The 18381-nt window shown below is 37.6% G+C and overlaps 1 non-coding gene across 1 annotated transcript; it reads right to left on the reverse strand.

Moving 5' to 3' along the window:
* Positions 1–18060: 18060 nt before the first annotated feature.
* Positions 18061–18167, reverse strand: LOC121208173 (small nucleolar RNA R71). Its single transcript, XR_005903126.1, has one exon. It is a non-coding gene; the product is annotated as a small nucleolar RNA R71 (small nucleolar RNA).
* Between the last annotated feature and the right edge of the window lie 214 nt (positions 18168–18381).

Raw genomic sequence — 18381 nt, forward strand, 5'->3', positions numbered from 1 at the left:
GTCTAGGATTGGATCTGTGGAGAGCTGGGTACTTAAGCAGTCTAATTGACTCATCTACTCTTTTCTGCCATTCTACCTGGTGCACAACTTCTATTCACTTTGATCTATAATGAAGATATTCTTTAAACACTAGGAAAGTCTTTAGATAAAACATGACTTTTCTAGTAACGCTTCACTATGGCACGCCGGATTCGGTCATAATGTTTGGGCCGGGTTTGGGGTGGTACAATGTGCCAGTGCAAGACCATGTATGGGACATGGCATCGGCGATGATATATGTGCCATTGTAAGACCATGTCTGGGACATGGCATCGGCAATGTTATATGTGCCAGTGTAAGACCATGTCTAGGACATGGCATCAGTGATGATATATGTGTCAATGTAAGACCATGTCTGGGACATGGCATTGGCGATGATATGTGGATTCATGTAAGACCATGTCTGGGACATGGCATTGGTACTTTATTTGGTGTACGATAATCCCAAGCGCCTTTTATTATTCCAGGTGGTTCAACAGGCCATTCAAGATTTTGGGGTATGAAGTGGAGTGATATGAGTAAGAATGTATAGTATAGGTATGTACAGGAATCTCATGATGTGTTAAACTCGATTCACTAGGGGAAATTAAGCATGAGTAGAAAGGAGTAAGTTAAGTATGATGTTTAATGACCTTTAATGTCAATTCTGACTATGTTCATGTGTGTAATATCATACTGTGGTGATAACTGATAACATGTTTAATTCATGAATATCTTGACTTATGTTGTACTTTATTTACATGCAACTTACTAAGCCTTTTGCTTACCCTTCTCTCTTTTCCCTTTTCTCTTAGCATCGTCGAGCTAGCTCGGGGATCGTGGAACTCAAAGCTCGAGTCACACTATCAGTATATCTTTTGGGGTATATTTGGTTTAATTCTTTTAAGTATGGCATGTATAGGGGACTTAGCATTTAGTTATATGTGTCATATTTGTTAACCAAAGTGATGGCTTCTTTTGGTATATTATTCCATTTTGTATATGGCCATAAACATGGCTTATTTTGATTATTGAGTTAAAATCACTAAATATTGATACATGCATAGGATGTGTTATTATTCATGTGGTGTGTGCTAAATAGGTTGCTAACAATGAATGATAAAGGGTGGAATTCATGCTTGATGGATAAATGATACTAATTAGCATAGTCATAATATTAAAAAAGGTAAAGAAATGAAATGATTGAACTTGACAAGTAGGGAGTTTTAAACATATATACTTTGATATCTGAATGCCATGCATGACGTAAAGTTTGGAGGTCTAAGTAACCCAACCATTGCCTAATTTATCACCATTGGCATTCAATTGTGTTTGTGTTGTTGTGGGTGACAAGAGGCCTTGGAAATTAGCCTCAAAATTTTTCTACATGGGTAGACATACGGGCGTGTGTCTAAACTGTGTGTGACACATGATCAGCCCCATGAGCATGTAGACTGGCCCCTGCACCTTAATTTCACAAGTCAATATGAATGGTAGTAAACACACGGGCAAAGACACGGTCGTGTGGAGGACACGGACTTAGGACATAGGCGTGTGCCCAGGCCGTGTGAAGTCTGTACCTTAAATGCGAAAATTAAATTTGCAACACGGCTTAGTACATAGGCAGGTGACTTGGCCATGTGACCCTTAATCAATGCTGAAGTCATAAATAGAGAGTTACACGGCCTGGGGACACGGACATGTCAAGGGCACACGGGCGTGCCCTTGTATCCACAACGGCATGTGACCTTGTTTTATGAAAATTTTTCTAAAGTTCACGGTTTAGTCCCAAACCGCCCCTGATGTATGTTTTGGGCCTCGTAGGCCCATATAAGGAAGACATGCATGTTCTTGAATAAATTTTAAATTTGACCAAAATTTTATGGCCCGGTTTTACATAATAGTGTATGTTCAAATTCGATAATGCCTCGTATCCTGTTCCGACATTGAACATGAGTAAGGGGTGTTACAGTTAGTCCCTGGACTGTACCTATTTCGATTACTCCTATAGAATGGCTCTAACAGAATTAAAAGAATTGGATGCTCAGTTACAAGAGTTGATGGATAAAGGTTTTGCGAGACCTAGTTTTTCTCCGTGGGGTGCGCTAGCATTATTTGTGAAAAAGAAAGACGGCTCTATGAGACTTTGTATTGATTTCCGACAACTTAATAAGGTGACCATAAAGAATAAGTATCCTTTGCCGAGAATAGATGATTTGTTTGACCAATTGAAAGGGGCCGCATGGTTTTCAAAGATAGACTTGAGGTCCGGTTACTATCAGTAGAGAGTTAAAGACTCGGATGTGCTGAAAATTGCATACTAGACGAGGTATGGTCACTATGAATTTTTGTTATGCATCCTTGAGGTCCTGCTGTGTTCATGGACTTAATGAATCATATTTTTAGACCATACTTAGATAAATTTGTGGTTGTATTTATCAATAATATTTTGATTTATTCTCGAGATGAGTCCGAATATGCCGAGCACTTGAGAACTTTCTTGCAAACTTTGAGAGACAAATAGCTGTATGCTAAGTTTAGTGAAAGTGAGTTTTGGCTTCGAGAGGTTGGATTTTTGGGGTACATTGTTTCGGGTGATGGTATTCGAGTTGACCCGAGTAAGATTTTAGCAATTGTTGATTGGAAACCGCCAAGGAATATATCCGAGGTTAGAAGATTTTTAGGCTTAGCTGGTTATTATAGACCATTTGTTAAAGGATTTTCCATGATTGCTACTCCGATGACAAAGTTTCTACAGAAGGATGTCAAGTTAGAATGGTTAGAGAGGTGTCAACACAGTTTTGAGAAGTTGAAGGCATTGTTGACTGAGGCACCGATTTTAGTACAACCTGAGCCAAGAAAAGAATTTTTGATCTATAGTGATGCATCCTTGAATGGATTGGGTTGTGTACTTATGAAAGAAGGAAAAGTGATAGCTTATGCCTTGAGGCAATTGAAATCGCATGAGAAAAATTATCTGACACATGATTTGGAGCTAGTCGTCATTGTGTTTGCATTGAAGATTTGGAGACATCATTTGTATGGTGAGAAATGTCATGTTTATACTGATCATAAAATTTTAAAGTACCTAATGACTCAAAAGGAATTGAATTTACGGCAAAGGAGATAGTTGGAATTGTTAAAAGATTTTGAGTTAGTAATTGGCTACCATCTAGGAAAGACGAATGTGGTCGCTGATGCTTTAAGTATAAAGTCATTGTTTGCTTTGAGGGCTATTAACACCCAGTTGACCTTATCCTATAATGGTTCGATTTTGGCTGAATTGAGAGCTAGACCGATATTTCTCCAAGAGATTTGTGAAGCTCAGAAATGTGACAGTAATTTGCAAGCTAAAAGAGTCCAGTGTGAATCGGGTATTGAATCAGATTTTCTGATTGGTTCTGATGATTGTTTGATGTTCTAAGATAGGGTCTATGTATCGAGAGATGACGAGCTTATTCAAAAAAAAATTTCACAAGGCATTTACTGGATGTTTATCTGTTCATCCAGGCAGTACAAAGATGTATAATGACCTGAAGAAAATGTATTGTGGTCGAGAATGAAAAGAGACATTTCAGAGTATGTATCGAGATGCTTGGTTTGCCAATAAGTAAAGGCCGAACACCAAATACCTTTGGGTTTACTTTAGCCTGTGATGGTTTCCTAGTGGAAATGGGATAGAATCACTATGGAATTTGTGACGGGTTTGCCCTTGACACTGAAAAAGAAAGGTGCCATTTGGGTTGTGGTTGATAGGCTAACGAAGTTGGCTCATTTTATCCCGATATGTACTGATTACTCACTTGAAAAGCTAGATGAGTTGTATATTTTTGAAATTGTGAGATTGTATGGAGTGCCTTTGTCGACTATTTCGGATAGAGATCTGAGGTTCACTTCGCGATTTTGGAAAAGGTTGCAAGAAGCTTTTGGTACAAAGTTAAACTTTAGTACCACTTTTCACTTACAAACAGACGATCAGTCTGAGCGAATAATTTAGACTCTTCAGGATATGCTCCGGTGTTGTATTCTTGAATTCGAGGGTAGTTGGGAAAAATATCTACCTTTGGTAGAATCTTCCTACAACAACAATTTTCAATCGAGTTTGAAAATAGCACCTTATAAGGCATTGTACAGTCGTAAGTGTCAGATACCATTGTATTAGACTGAATTCAGAGAGAATCAGATTCACGGGGTCGATTTAGTTAGAGAAACCGAAGAAAAAGTGAAGACAATTTGTGATTGTTTGAAAGCAGCTTTAGATAGACAGAAATCCTATGCAGATTTGAAATGGAAAGAGATTGAGTTTCAGGTCGGTGATAAGGTATTCCTAAAAGTATCTTCGTGGAAGAAAGTTCTTAGATTTGGCCGGAAGGGCAAGGTGAGTCCATGTTTTATTGGACCGTATGAGATTACCGAAACGATAGGGCCATTAGCATATCGGTTGGCTTTACCATCCGAGCTGCAAAAGATTCACGATGTGTTCCTTGTGTCTATGTTGTACCGATACCGATTAGACCCTTCACATGTGATTTCACCGATAGAGGTTGAGATTCGACCGGATATGACTTATGGCAAAGAGCCGGTTAAGATTTTGGCTCTGCAAGTAAAGCAATTGAGAAATAAAAGTATTGCCCTTGTGAAAATTTTGTGGCAAAGACATGGGGTTGAAGAGGCTACATAGGAACCCAAAAAGACCATGAGAAAACAGTACCCAAACCTTTTTACAGTAAGATTTTCGAAGACGAAAATCCCTAAGGGGGAGAGTTGTAACATCCCAATTTTGGGCCTAGTCAGAATAGTGGTTACAAGACCAAAAATCTAAAGTAGAAATAATTATTTCATGAATGTGTTGAGGTCTATGATATGCTTGCATAATTGTGTGAAAGCTTCGCTAAGAAATTTTATTGATAGAGTGTTCAATTTGATTTATAGGACTAAATTGCAAAAGTTGCAAAATATGTGATTCTAGAAGCTTTAAGCATGAAATAGCTATGGATTATTAATTATAGGTCCTTAAATAGCAATTTAACCAATTTATATTTTATGGACAAAAATGGGCATGAATAGGTAAAATTTCAAAGTTTAGTAAAAAGGGCATTTTGGTCATTTGGTTAAAAAAAGAATAAAAAGGGAAAACAAAGCCAAAATTTGTCCATCTTCCTCAACCCTTGGCCGACTTTCATAAGGGACTCCATAGCTAGGGTTTTGTCACTTTCAAGCTTGATATAAATACATCTTAGCCCCGTTTTTAATGTTTTTTAATTTTTTTGAAGTTGTTATCAACCGATCAAGCCATTTCTACCATTTATTTGAGCTATGGTTGATGACTAGGGTTTGACCCATGTGTGACATGCATGTATTTTGATGTTTCATGGTAGATTATGAAAGTTTGATGTGTGATGAACATCTTTTACTAAGTGATTTTTAATAAAAACACCTAAAAAGGGCTTAATTGTAAAAGTTGTATAAATGGGTAGTAGAAATGAGATTTGATGAAAAATGTGGGTTGGTATAAGCATGATGTAGGCTTGGCTAGGCTTGGGTAACAAAGAAAATGAGTACATTTCATTTTATGAACCTAAGGACTAATTTGTAAATATGTGAAAGTTTAGGGGCAAAACTATAATTTTGCCAAAGTATGGTGTTTGGACTGATTTGAACAATGTAGTAATTAAATGAGCTAAATTTGCTCTTATAGATCAAGAAAAATGGAGTCCGAACTTAGACTAGGGAAAGAACAAAGTTGTGGACTAAATCAAATTAATAGCCATATTTTGTACCGAGGTAAGTTCATATGTAAATAATGCAATATTATGATCATATTTTTAACGCATTAATATTGTATGAATTGTATAATTGATTTGATGAACACATTCAACAAGTTCCGACAAGAGAGAGAAAATCTCGTTTGAACCTTAAGAATAGAATAGGATACGAGTGACATGTCACTAGAACCCCATGTGATATATATATAATTGTGTGATTAGGGTGCTAGTTATGTACGTCCTACCGGTGGCTAGGTAGTCCGGCATGTGTTGCGGATACCTGTCAACTTGTGTGAGTAGCCCGTGTAGCTACGTCTTGACCGTCAGCTTGTGTGAGCAGACTCCTGGTTAGCTCAAGAGCGAGCCTTTATGTGATATGAAATATAAGGTAGCTTTGGCTACATATGTGGCACTTGTGTGCAAAGACCATCTGGGTATCAGGTTAGTATTCCAAGTGTTCAACGGGTATATCAAAAACAAGAAATAGTATGTTAAGTCACAAGTTGGTACATGTATGTACAAAAAACTCATAAGAATGAGCTTGTTAAGTGATGAGCTTTTGGGTAAGATTAGGAATGATAAAGTTATGCTTATTTAACTATGTGTTATTTATGTTAAGTTAAATTGTGTGACATTCATGTTAAATATTGCATAATATTGTTTATTATTGCATGCGAACTCACTAATCTTTATGCTTACTCCCCTTCCTTTCCATTCTCTTATAGTATCGCCAAGCTAGCTCGAGAATCGAAGGATGTTAGAGCTCGATTCACACTATCAAATAAATCTTCTGGTTATTCATGATTTTACATTTTGAGTATGGCATGCATAAGGGACTTGGTTTTTTTGTTTACGTGTCATATTGATTTGGCCAAGTGTGTTGGTAATTGATTCATTTTGTAAATGGCCATATGGTATTGGCTAATATTGGTTAAGTATATATATACATGTGGTGATGCCTTTCATGGTTGTGGTTATTGCATGGGTTGTGACGATGAGTATGAGATGTTGTATGTGATGGAAAATAGCATGAAATTGATGTGTAGATGTCTAGTTGTGGCTAAATTGGTAGTGTGTATTTGCTTGGATTAATGTTGTTTGATGTTGTGTACGTTGTTGCAAGTAAGGATGGCCAAAAGGCTTGATAAATAGCCTTATTTTTGTCCACACGAGTGTGTGTCTAGGCCGTGTATGACACACGGCTTGCCCTATGGGTGTGTGATCTAGCCATGTGTCCCCTATATTTTAAAATTTAGCTTCAAATTGGCCACACGGGCAGAGACACGACCTTGTGTCTAAGCCGTGTGAAGGACACGGCCCAGGGACAGGGGCTTGTGCCCAGAGCGTGTGAAGTCTGCACCAATTTTAGGAAAAATTATGAAAATTAAATTGCCCACACTGCCTAGCACACAGGCATGTGACTTGGTCATGTGACTTCAATTTGTTGATGACGTCATTGACAAATAGTTACACGGGCATGTCCCAAGCCACACGGGCGTGTCCCAAGCCACACGGGCTTGTGAGACCACATGGTCTACCCACAGGGGCATGTGACCCTCCAAAGCATGAAAATTTTCTAAGTGTTGGGAAAATTTCCAAAGTTCTCGATTTAGATCCGAACCGCACCAAATGTATGCTTTGGGCCTCGTAGGCACGTATAAGGGACGATATGAATGTTTTTGAAAAGTTTTAAATTTGGAAGGAAATTCATGTTTCGGTTTTGAATGTTTGACTGAGTTTAATTCCGGTAATGCCTCGTACCCTATTCCAGCGTCAGATATGGGTAAGGGGTGTTACATTTGCAGTACTCAATTACGGACTCAACCTTATGCATTCATAGCATTCAACTAACAAAGATCATATAACTTAATCTCTCCACACAGACTCATGTCAAAACATTTTAGAATTTGAGTATAGAAACTCATCTGATACTTTTTTGTCTCACCAGCTTAGCTTTTCCAATGCTAAAGCTTCCACTTCTCCTGGTAGCTAAGCATTAAAACTACAAACATAAATTAAGTTCAAAATTTTTAACTTAAAATTTGATTTTCCAGAAACATGCAGAACCCTTATAAAGGTTTCTGGAAATCCTTAACTTCATTTTCTTAACCATTCATTCCAAAGGACTAAGAACCTTACCAGCTTACTGGATTCTTGTAACACCCCTAACCTGTACCCATCACTGGAACAGGGTTTCGGAGCATTACCAGAACATTCAAAACATTTTTCAATTAATTCATGCAAGTCACTATTCATTATCTGAGATTATTCATAACGTCCCTTAATTGAACCATCGAGGTTCAATACGAGTATTAAAATTGAGTCGAGACTTAATTGGGACCTTTAAAAATTTTTCTAGGGTGCAAGGCTCACATGCCCATGTGGTCCAAGGGACACGCCCGTGTGACCCTGGGACATGCACGTGCTAGAGGCCGTGTTTGACCTCGAGTAACTCTTTGACTCACACAAACGACCATGCCACAAGCCCGTGTGCTAGGCCATGTGGTTAATTAATTTAATTCGAATTAGGTGCAAGTTTCACACGGCCCGTGTTCCAGGCCGTATGGCACACATGGCTGAAACACATGCCCGTGTCTACGCCCTTGTTCCCAATTCTAAGCATTCTATTTCTCAAAATTTAAGTACAGGGGACACATGGCCTAACCACATGCCCGTGTTACCAGGCCATGTGTCACACACGACCTAACCACATGCCTGTGTTACCATGCCATGTGTCACACACGGTCTAGACACATGCCCGTGTGTCTACCTGTGGAGACAAAATGAAGTCATTTCCTAGCTTCATTTCTCACCTAAAATCACCCAAAAACCTGCACATAAAACACTCACCCAATTCTAACCATTTCAAACATTTAAAGTAGGCCAATTCATCATTTAGCAAGGCATACCACCACATGCATAAATTATTATAAATTTACCTCGGATTAACTTAGGCAATAGCAACCTTTGATAACATATTCATAACATATCACATGTGAACATAATATCATAAACTACTTAATCATACCAAAATAAGCCATTACTAGCCATCCCAATGGCTAGGTTACAAAATAACATTCTCAAGCCACTATTGGCCAAGTTTCCCTATACATGTCGTTATACCAAAATGATTTCACTAAATATACCCAAAGTGCTAGACGACAGTGTGACAATGCTCCAACGATCTTCCAACCTTCACGAGCTTCCGAGCACTATAAAATAGGGGAAAAATAAAAGGAGTAGGCATTATATGCTTAGTAAGTTTGTATAATAGAAATTGTATAATAGAAACTAAACCTACCAATCTTGTTTATTAAAATCTAGGCATACAATGTAATGTTTCCATCCATTTGACTAAATGGCCTAAACACATACATTTCATCAAACATGTTAGTCAACAAAATATTCTTATAAATCAAGTAACATAGATGAGCTCATCAATCAATATTCTCTCAAGTCATTATCAATTCATCTCAAAGTTATTGTGCCATGTCAAGAGTTATACGTACGTAGAATCATTAAAATTCCAATGAAGGCTCAAGTAGCACACTCGAGGTGTATGATTTATTAATCCGTCAATTCTTATCAAGGGTACTTAACCAAGGAACACACTCACGAGCCACATGTCATGCTAAATTAGGGTAATCCAGGCTAAATCCTTTATATAGCGTTTGCTCACAAGAGCTCAATTAGGGTTACCAGTCTAAGCTACACCCTAATCATAACGTGTGCTCGAGACGTATTATATCAGGATTACCCATCCGGGCTGAATCCTTTATATGACAAGATCATTGGGATTACTCATCCGAGCTAAATTTCGTCTGAAACAAATGCAGGACCTTATTAGTTTCATACATTCATCGAAATTTAATATTCAATCGGGACTTAACCCTTTTTTTCATTATTTCAAGCATGTATCAATTTTTCATCATAGCATACAAATAAGCACATCAAAATAAATCACATTACATACAACACAACATTCAATTAACATAATTACATGCCCGATTAAGTTACACAAACTTACCTCAACACTTGTTCTCGTAAAAGTCTACTAATCTGAAATCTTTTCTTTTCCTCGATCTAACCATGAATTAGTGTTGTCTGGATCTATATAAATGAATCTAATCATTAATTTCATACATTTCATACTTAGACGGAATCAATTTACGTCCTGGGTAAAATTATCATTTTGCCCTTAACTTTTCCAAAAATTCTAATTTTGTCCTTAGGCTTGGAAAATTAAACTTGTACAAATTACTCCCTATTCCAAGACTAACCAAAGCCCCATTACAAATTTTCTAGCACATTTTTACATAAAATTTAAGAATTTTTCCCAAAATTTTAGTATTTTTCCTTTAATTTCACAAGTTTACATTTTAGTCCCTAAATCAAGTTTTCATCAAAAATTACCTTGCAAAAGTTGTTTATCTGTCAATAATCTTTCATTTTCTACCATAAATTTCTAATTTCCAACATAAAACATCCATGAGCCATTTCCATACCTTGATAACTTTTCAAATAAATCCTTCAAATAGAGAGATTAAACTATCCTGGATTCTAAATACCAAAATTACTAAAAACGAGACTAGGAAACTTACCCAATTAGGCCTTGAAAGCTTTTTTTCTCTCTCCTAAGGTTGATGACAACTTCAAAAATGCAAAGAACATTAAAAATGGGGCTAGGACATACTTACAATCAAGCTTGAATGTTGAAGAAAAACCCTAGTTATGGCTTCTCAAATTTTCGGCACTTGATGGGGAAGATGGACAAGATTTTTACTTCATTTTCCCTTTTAATTCTTTTATTAACCAAATGACCAAAATGCTATTTTTACTAAACTTTGAAATTTCACCCATGCATGCCCATTTTTTTCCATAAAAATAAAAATTCGTTAAATTGCTATTTAAGACCCTCTAATTAAAAATCCATGGCAATTTTATGCTCAAAGCTTCTAGAACATATATTTTGCAACTTATTCAATTTAGTCTTAATTATCAAATTGGACACTTTATGCATAAAATTTCTTCATGAAATTTTCACACAAGCATGCAATCATATCATTGACCTCATAATAATCATAAAATAATTATTTTTACTTCAAATTTGTGGTCTCGAAACCACTATTCTGACTAGGCCCAAAATCGAGATGTTACAACTCTCCTCCCTTTCGGGATTTTCGTCCCTGAAAATCTTACCGGTAAAAAGGTTCGGGTATTGGTTTCTCATGTTTTCCTCGTTCTCCCATGTAGCCTCTTCAAACCCATGTCTTTTCCATAATACTTTCACAAGGGCAATACTTTTCTTTCTCAATTGCTTGACTTCCCGAGGAAAAATCTTAATCGGCTCTTCACCATAAGTCATATCCGGTCTAATTTCATCCTCTGTCGGTGAAATCACATGTGAAGGGTTTGATCGATATCGACGCAACATAGACACATCGAACACATCATGAATTTTTTCCAACTCAAACGACAATGTCAACTGATATGCCACCGGCCCTATCCTTTCAGTAAAATCATACGGTCCAATAAAACACGGACTTAATTGCCTTTCTGGCCAAATTTGAGAACTTTTTTTCACATAGACACTTTTAGGAATCTTATCACCAACTTGAACTCAATCTCTTTCTGTTTCAAATCTGCATAGGATTTCTATCTATCTGAAGTGGCTTTCAAACAATTACGAATTACCTTTACCTTTTCTTCAATTTCTTTGACTAAATCTACTCCGTGAATCTAATTTTCTCTGAGTTCGGTCCAATACAAAGGCGTTCGGTACTTACGCCCATACAATTCCTCATAAGGCGCCATTTTCAAACTCAACTGAAAACTATTGTTGTAGGCAAATTCTACCAACGATAAGTACTTTTCCCAACTACCTTGGAACTCAAGAACGCAACACCGCAACCTATCTTCAAGAATTTGAATTACCCGCTCAAATTGACCTTCAGTTTGCGGATGGAAAGCAGTACTAAAATTTAGCTTTGTACCCAAGGCTTCTTGTAACTTTTTCCAAGATCGCGATGTGAACCTCATGTCTCTATCCGAAATAATCGACAAAAGTGCTTTGTGCAATGTCACAGTTTCAGAAATATACAACTCGGCTAGCTTGTCAAGTGAGTAGTCGGTACGTACCAATATAAAGTGAGCTAACTTTTCCAATCGATCTACAACAACCCATACATAACCTTTCTTTCTTGATGTTAATGGCAAACCTGTCTCAAAGTCCATAGTAATCCAGTCCCACTTCCACTCGGGAACCATCACAGGTTGCAGCAAACCGGAAGATACTTGGTGTTCAGCTTTTACTTGCTGACAAATCAGGCATCTCGAAACAAACTCAGAGATATCTCTTTTCATACTCAGCCACCAATACAATTTCTTCAAGTCATGTACATTTTCGTACTACCCGAATTAATAGACAAGCAACCACTATGTGCCTCATACAATATCTTCTGAATCAACTCAGTATTTTTAGGAACACAAATCCTATCTCAGAACATCAAGCAACAATCGAAACCAATCCAAAAATCTAATTCAATACCTGACTGACACTGAACTCTCTTGTCTTTCAAATTACTGTCACTTTTCTAAGCTTCATAAATATCTTGGAGAAACATCGATCTAGCTCTCAACTCAGCTAGAGTAGAACCATCATCTGATAAAGCCAACTGAGTGTTCAAAGCTCTCAAAGAAAATAATGACTTTCTAATCAAAGCATCAGTGACCACAGTCGCCTTTCCCGGGTGGTAGTCAATCATTAACTTGTAATCTTTTAACAACTCCAACCATCTCCTTTGCCATAGGTTCAAATCCTTTTGAGTCATTAAGTACTTTAGACTTTTATGGTCAGTGAATACCCGACATTTCTCGCCATACAAATGGTGTCTTCAGATCTTCAATGCAAACACAATGGTGGCCAGTTCTAATCATGTGTTGGATAGTTTTTCTCAAGTGGTTTCAATTGCCTCGAGGCATAAGATATCACTTTGCCTTCTTGCATAAGTACACAACCCAATCTATTCAAGGATGCATTACTATAATCCACAAATTCTTTTCCCGACTCAGGTTATACTAAAACTGAAGCCTCACTCAGCAATGCCTTTAGTTTCTCAAAGCTCTATTGGCATTTACCCGTCCATTCGAACTTGACATGTTTCTTTAAAAACCTTGTCATCGGAGTAGCAATCATGAAAAATCCTTTAACGAACCATCTGTAATAATTGGCTAAGCCTAGAAAGCTTCTAACCGCAGTTACATTCTTCGACGGTTTCCATTCAACAATAGTTGAAATCTTACTCGAGTCAACTCTAATACTATCACCCAAAATAATGTGGCCCAAAAATGAAACTTCTCTAAGCCAAAATTTGCTTTTACTAAACTTAGCATACAACTGCTTGTCTCTCAAGTTTGTAAAATCGTTCTCAAGTCTCAGCATGTTAGGTCTCATCGCGAGAAAATTCATAGTGACCATACCTCATCCGAAATGCAGTTTTCGGCACATCTGACTCCTTAACTCTCAACTGGTAGTAACCGAACCTCAAGTTTATCTTTGAAAATATTGTGGCTCCCTTCAATTTATCAAACAAATCATCCATCCTTGGCAAGGGATACTTATTCTTTATAGTTACCTTGTTGAGCTGCTGATAGTCTATACACAGTCTCATTGTACCATCTTTCTTTTTTACAAATAGTACCAGTGAACCCCACAGGGAATAACTAGTTATCGCAAAAACTTTATCCGTTAAATCTTGTAACTAAACTTTCAACTCTTTTAATTCTGTTGGAGCATCCTATATGGAGCAATCGAAATAGGTGTTGTACCAGGAATCAAATCAATACCAAATTCAACTTCTCTAATAGATGGTAATCCAGGCAATTCTTCTGGAAACACATCCGGATACTCGCATACTACCGACACTGATTCAATTTTCAACTCAGACTCTTTTTTATTCAATACAAAGGCAAGATAAGCTTCTTAACCCTTTCCTATACATTTCTAAGCAGACATAGAAGAAATCACTACCGGCAAGTTATCCGATTCATCTGGTTCAACCCGAAAAATATCCTCATTTTCACATTTCAGTTCAATAAATTTCCTTCCACAATTTACTATCAAATTCATCAAACGGCAAAAGCATAAGACTAGCCGAAAAATAGTGACCTCTAATCATCAAAGGACAATTCTTACATACTTTGTCAACTAACACATACTTTCCTAGAGGGATTGACACTTTTATCACAAATTCTGTAGACTCAACAGGCATATTCATACTAGATACCAATTTCATACATACATACGAATGGGTAGATCCCGGATCAATCAAAGCAACAACAAAAGTATCATAGAGAGAAAAAGTACCTGTAATCACATCAGGAGATGAAGCCTCTTTGCGAGCGTGAATGGCATAAGTCCTCACAGGTGCTCTACCCTCGAGTCTCGCAGTTGGATCTCTATGTGCACTCTTGCTACTCGCTCCATTTCCCAGATTTCTCTGTGGTCTCCCTCTAGAAGTAGCATTGCCCGATCTAGCACTCTGAAATATCTCCTTTTCAACCATCTCAGGGCAATCTCTAATGAAATGATATTGGGAACCACACTTAAAACAAGCTCCATCATTAACTCGGCACTCGCTGAGGTGACGTCTACCACAATATGAACTTTCCCGTCTACTTGGTCGAGCATTACCAACACTTGCAATTGAAGTAGTCTGAGCTTTTGAAATTGAGTACTGCTTTCCCTTATTTCTATTTGGGAACCCAACTGAAGCACTCAATCGAGTATTAAACACTCTTGATTTCTTAGATGAGAACTGAAGTGACTTACTCATCTTTCTCTTCTTCGAATCTCGAGACTCAAATTTACTGTTTCTTTTCTCTTTAGCTAGTTCCTCAGCCGTACAAGCTCTCTCAACAACTGCAACAAACTCTTTTAATTCTAGGATGCCAACCAACAATCAGATGTCCTCGTTTAACCCATCTTTAAATGTTTTACACATGATGGCCATAGTCGATACACATTCCCAAGTGTACTTGCTAAGTCTCACAAACTCACGCTCATATTCTGTTACCACTATTCGGCCTTGTTTTAGCTCAAGAAGTTCCTTTCTTTTCTGATCAATAAACCTCTGATTAATATACTTTTTTGCAGAAATCTTCTTGGAAAAATTCCCAATTAACTCTCTCCCTTAGTACAACCGACACAAGGGTGTTCCACCACTGATAAGCCGAGTCTCTCAGAAGTGATACAAAACATTTCATGCATTCCTCAGGTGTGCATGATAACTCTACAAATACCCTAATGGTATTCTCAAGCCAAAACCCTGCCCTTTTAGGATCATCATCTATACCCACTCAGAATTCTTCGGCTCTTTATTTTCCAATCTTATCAACCGAAGGTCTATTCAATCACATAAAGTCCATACCTTGGGGTTCTACAAGGATGGGTTGAGGAATAGGTGAGGGTGGAGCTGGTTGAACATTCGGGTTCGTTTGAACGAACTCCGTATACCAAGCATCCATCATATGGAGAAAGGTTTCTCTGCCTCATTCTCCTCTACTAATTATAGAGGGTCTACTATCAGACGGCACAGCCCCTTCAGCGGGAGCAGGCGCGTTACTTTCAACATCATTCACCACTGCTCGATCGAGATCCATTACTCTATGAAAACACAATTTAAAAAGGTCAAGAGTCGTCACACTATCATAATTCATTTATGGTATGTATAGCTAGACTCTACACATGCTACGTTAGTCCGAGAATCAACTAAATTGTAGCTTTGATACCACTAAATATAACACCCCTTACCCATATCCAACACCGAGACAAGGGTTGAGGCATTACCGGACTTAAACATAAACATTCATACAAAACCGGGCCATTAAATTTCACCCAAATTAAAACCATTCAAGCACATGCATATCGTCCCTATTACGGGCCTACGAGGCCCAAAACATACATTGGGAGTGGTTCAAAACTAAACCAAGAACTTTGAAAAAATTTGGAGGACTTAGAAAATTTTTCATGGAAACAGGGTCACACGCTCGTGTGGCTTAGGACGCACCCGTGTCCTCAGCCCGTGTAACTCTCTATTTATGACGTCATCAACACAATTAGGATCACACGAAAAAGTCACACGCCTATGTGCTTAGGCCGTGTGGTGAATTAAATTCCAAAAATTAAGTGCAAACCTCACACGGCCTGGCCACACGCCCATGTCTTGAGGCCGTGTCTTTCACACGGCTGAGACACACGGTGATAAACTGTAATTTATACATATTTTTGTCCCATGCTTAGCACATTTATGGATGGTTTCTCCTTAGATTTGGTGAATTTGATGCTCCTAATTCTTTAATTTCATGTTTTATACTTAGGTGAGCATAGGAGAGTAAGTAGAGCGAAAAATGGGCCGAAAACGGAGAAAATAGACCCACATGGGAAATAAACACAGCCTGGACTTCCTCACATGGGTAAGCCACATAGCCGTGTCCATTTGGCATGATCGAAGCATGAGTTACACGGGTAGACTACACGCTCATGCCTATTTAATAGCTTTGACCACGGGCTGGAGCAATCGCACACGGGCATGTCACACGGGTGTGTCCCTGTCGAGCCCAAGTATAGTCCTATTCAGAAAAGGCTACTTTTGAAGGCTCTTAGGAATTCTAAAGCCTATCTAAACACTAGATGAGGCACTTAGAACACACACATGGAGAAGGAGGCAAGGAATTACTCAAGGGAAGCCGGTTGATCCATCTCAAAAGCCGGATTCATCTTCAAAATTGAAGATCTCCCTTCGATTTCCATTTAGAGTTTTTGGGTTTTCTTTATGTTTTGTATTCATTATTCTTCTGAGATGTTTTCTTTTATAATTATGAACTAAACCCCCTAAATACCTAAGGGGAATGAAACCTAAGACAGGTCTTGTTATTATTATCTGAATTGTATGATAAATATTTGACTTGTTCTTAATTATGTGTTCTTAAATCTTGTTTTAATATTCCAGGATATTGATTCAAGTTAATGGGCTTATTTAGTGGAGGAAAAGTCCCTGTCTAAGAGTAAATTTGTCGTAATAAGGGAGTCCATAGATCGAGTTAATGCAACATTAAGTGTTAATTAGAAAGAGATTTCAATTAATCAACCTAGGGTTAGACGTTATTAGTCTTAATAGAGATAATAATATAACTTAGGGATTTCTACGGATCAAGTCAAATGAATAAATCGTCTGATTCAGAGTCAAATAACAAGTGAAGTCTAGGTGGATTTTTCCTTGGGTATTGTTCTAATCAATCGAGTTTTCTCAAAAGCTTTTCCCCAATTTTCTCTCTGTGCATCCTTAGTTTAGTTAATTAGTTTAGATAAACAAACCCCTTAATTTTTAGGCTAGATAATAAAAAGGAAGTAATTACTAGTACTTTTGGTTCCTTTAGGTTCGACAATCCGGTCTTGCTAAAGCTATACTACTATTTGATAGGTACACTTGCCTTCATCATGATAATAGTTAGTTTCAAAAATGATTAATTATAAATTTTTAAAACCTGTCGTAAATATCACGTATCAAGTTTTTGGCGTTGTTGTCGGGGAACTACACTATTAGGAACACTCGATTTTTATTACTTTAGCCATTTTAATTTATTTTCAATTTAACTTTTTATTTTATTTTCTAATTCTCTCTTTTATTCACTTCTGATAGGTTTTTCTAGTGTATGACTAGAAGAAACCCGTCGGGACCATTACTATTTGATAGTGAGATCAATCGCACAGTTCACAGAAACCGAAGAGAATTCGCTTAAGATACATAGAGGAAGAGCAAAAGGACAATACTTCAACCACAACCGAGGGGATGGCTGAAAATCAGGAAAATTCGCTACCTCCTGCGCTTGCTGCTAATCAGAATCCTGCTCCGGGCACTATGTATGATTATGCTAAATCTTCTTTAACAGGAACTGAGTCGAGCATAGTTAGGCCTGCTATTGCTGCAAATAATTTTGAACTGAAACCTAACACAATTCAAATGTTACAGCAATTTATTCAGTTTCATGGTTTGCAACACGAGGATTCCAACGCTCACTTGGTGAACTTTTTGGAACTTTGTGATACATTTAAAATCAATGGCGTTTTTTATAATGCCATTCACCTTTCGTTATTCCCTTTTTCATTTAGGAACAAAGCTAAACAGTGGTTGAACTCGTTACCATGAGGTTCAATCACTACTTGGGAACAAATGACCGAAAAATTTTATTAAAATATTTTTCGCCGGCTAAAATAGCCAAATTACGTAATGATATATCTTCTTTTGTGCAGACGGATTTAGAAACACTCTACGATGCATGGGAGAGATACAAGGACCTTTTGCGAAGATGCCCTCACCATGGGTTACCACTCTGGCTACAAGTTCAAACGTTTTATAATGGCCTGAACATTTTATAATGGCCTGAATCCTTTGACTAGACAGATGATTGACGCAGCTGCTTGTGGAACTATCAATAATAAGGCACCTGAGGATGCTTATGAATTTATAGAAGAGATGTCACTGAATAATTATCAGTGGCAAGTCATGAAGACAAAGCCAAAGAAAACAACCGGCATTTT

This window comes from Gossypium hirsutum, chromosome A01 (assembly GCF_007990345.1).
Source record: "Gossypium hirsutum isolate 1008001.06 chromosome A01, Gossypium_hirsutum_v2.1, whole genome shotgun sequence".
Lineage (NCBI taxonomy): Eukaryota > Viridiplantae > Streptophyta > Magnoliopsida > Malvales > Malvaceae > Gossypium > Gossypium hirsutum.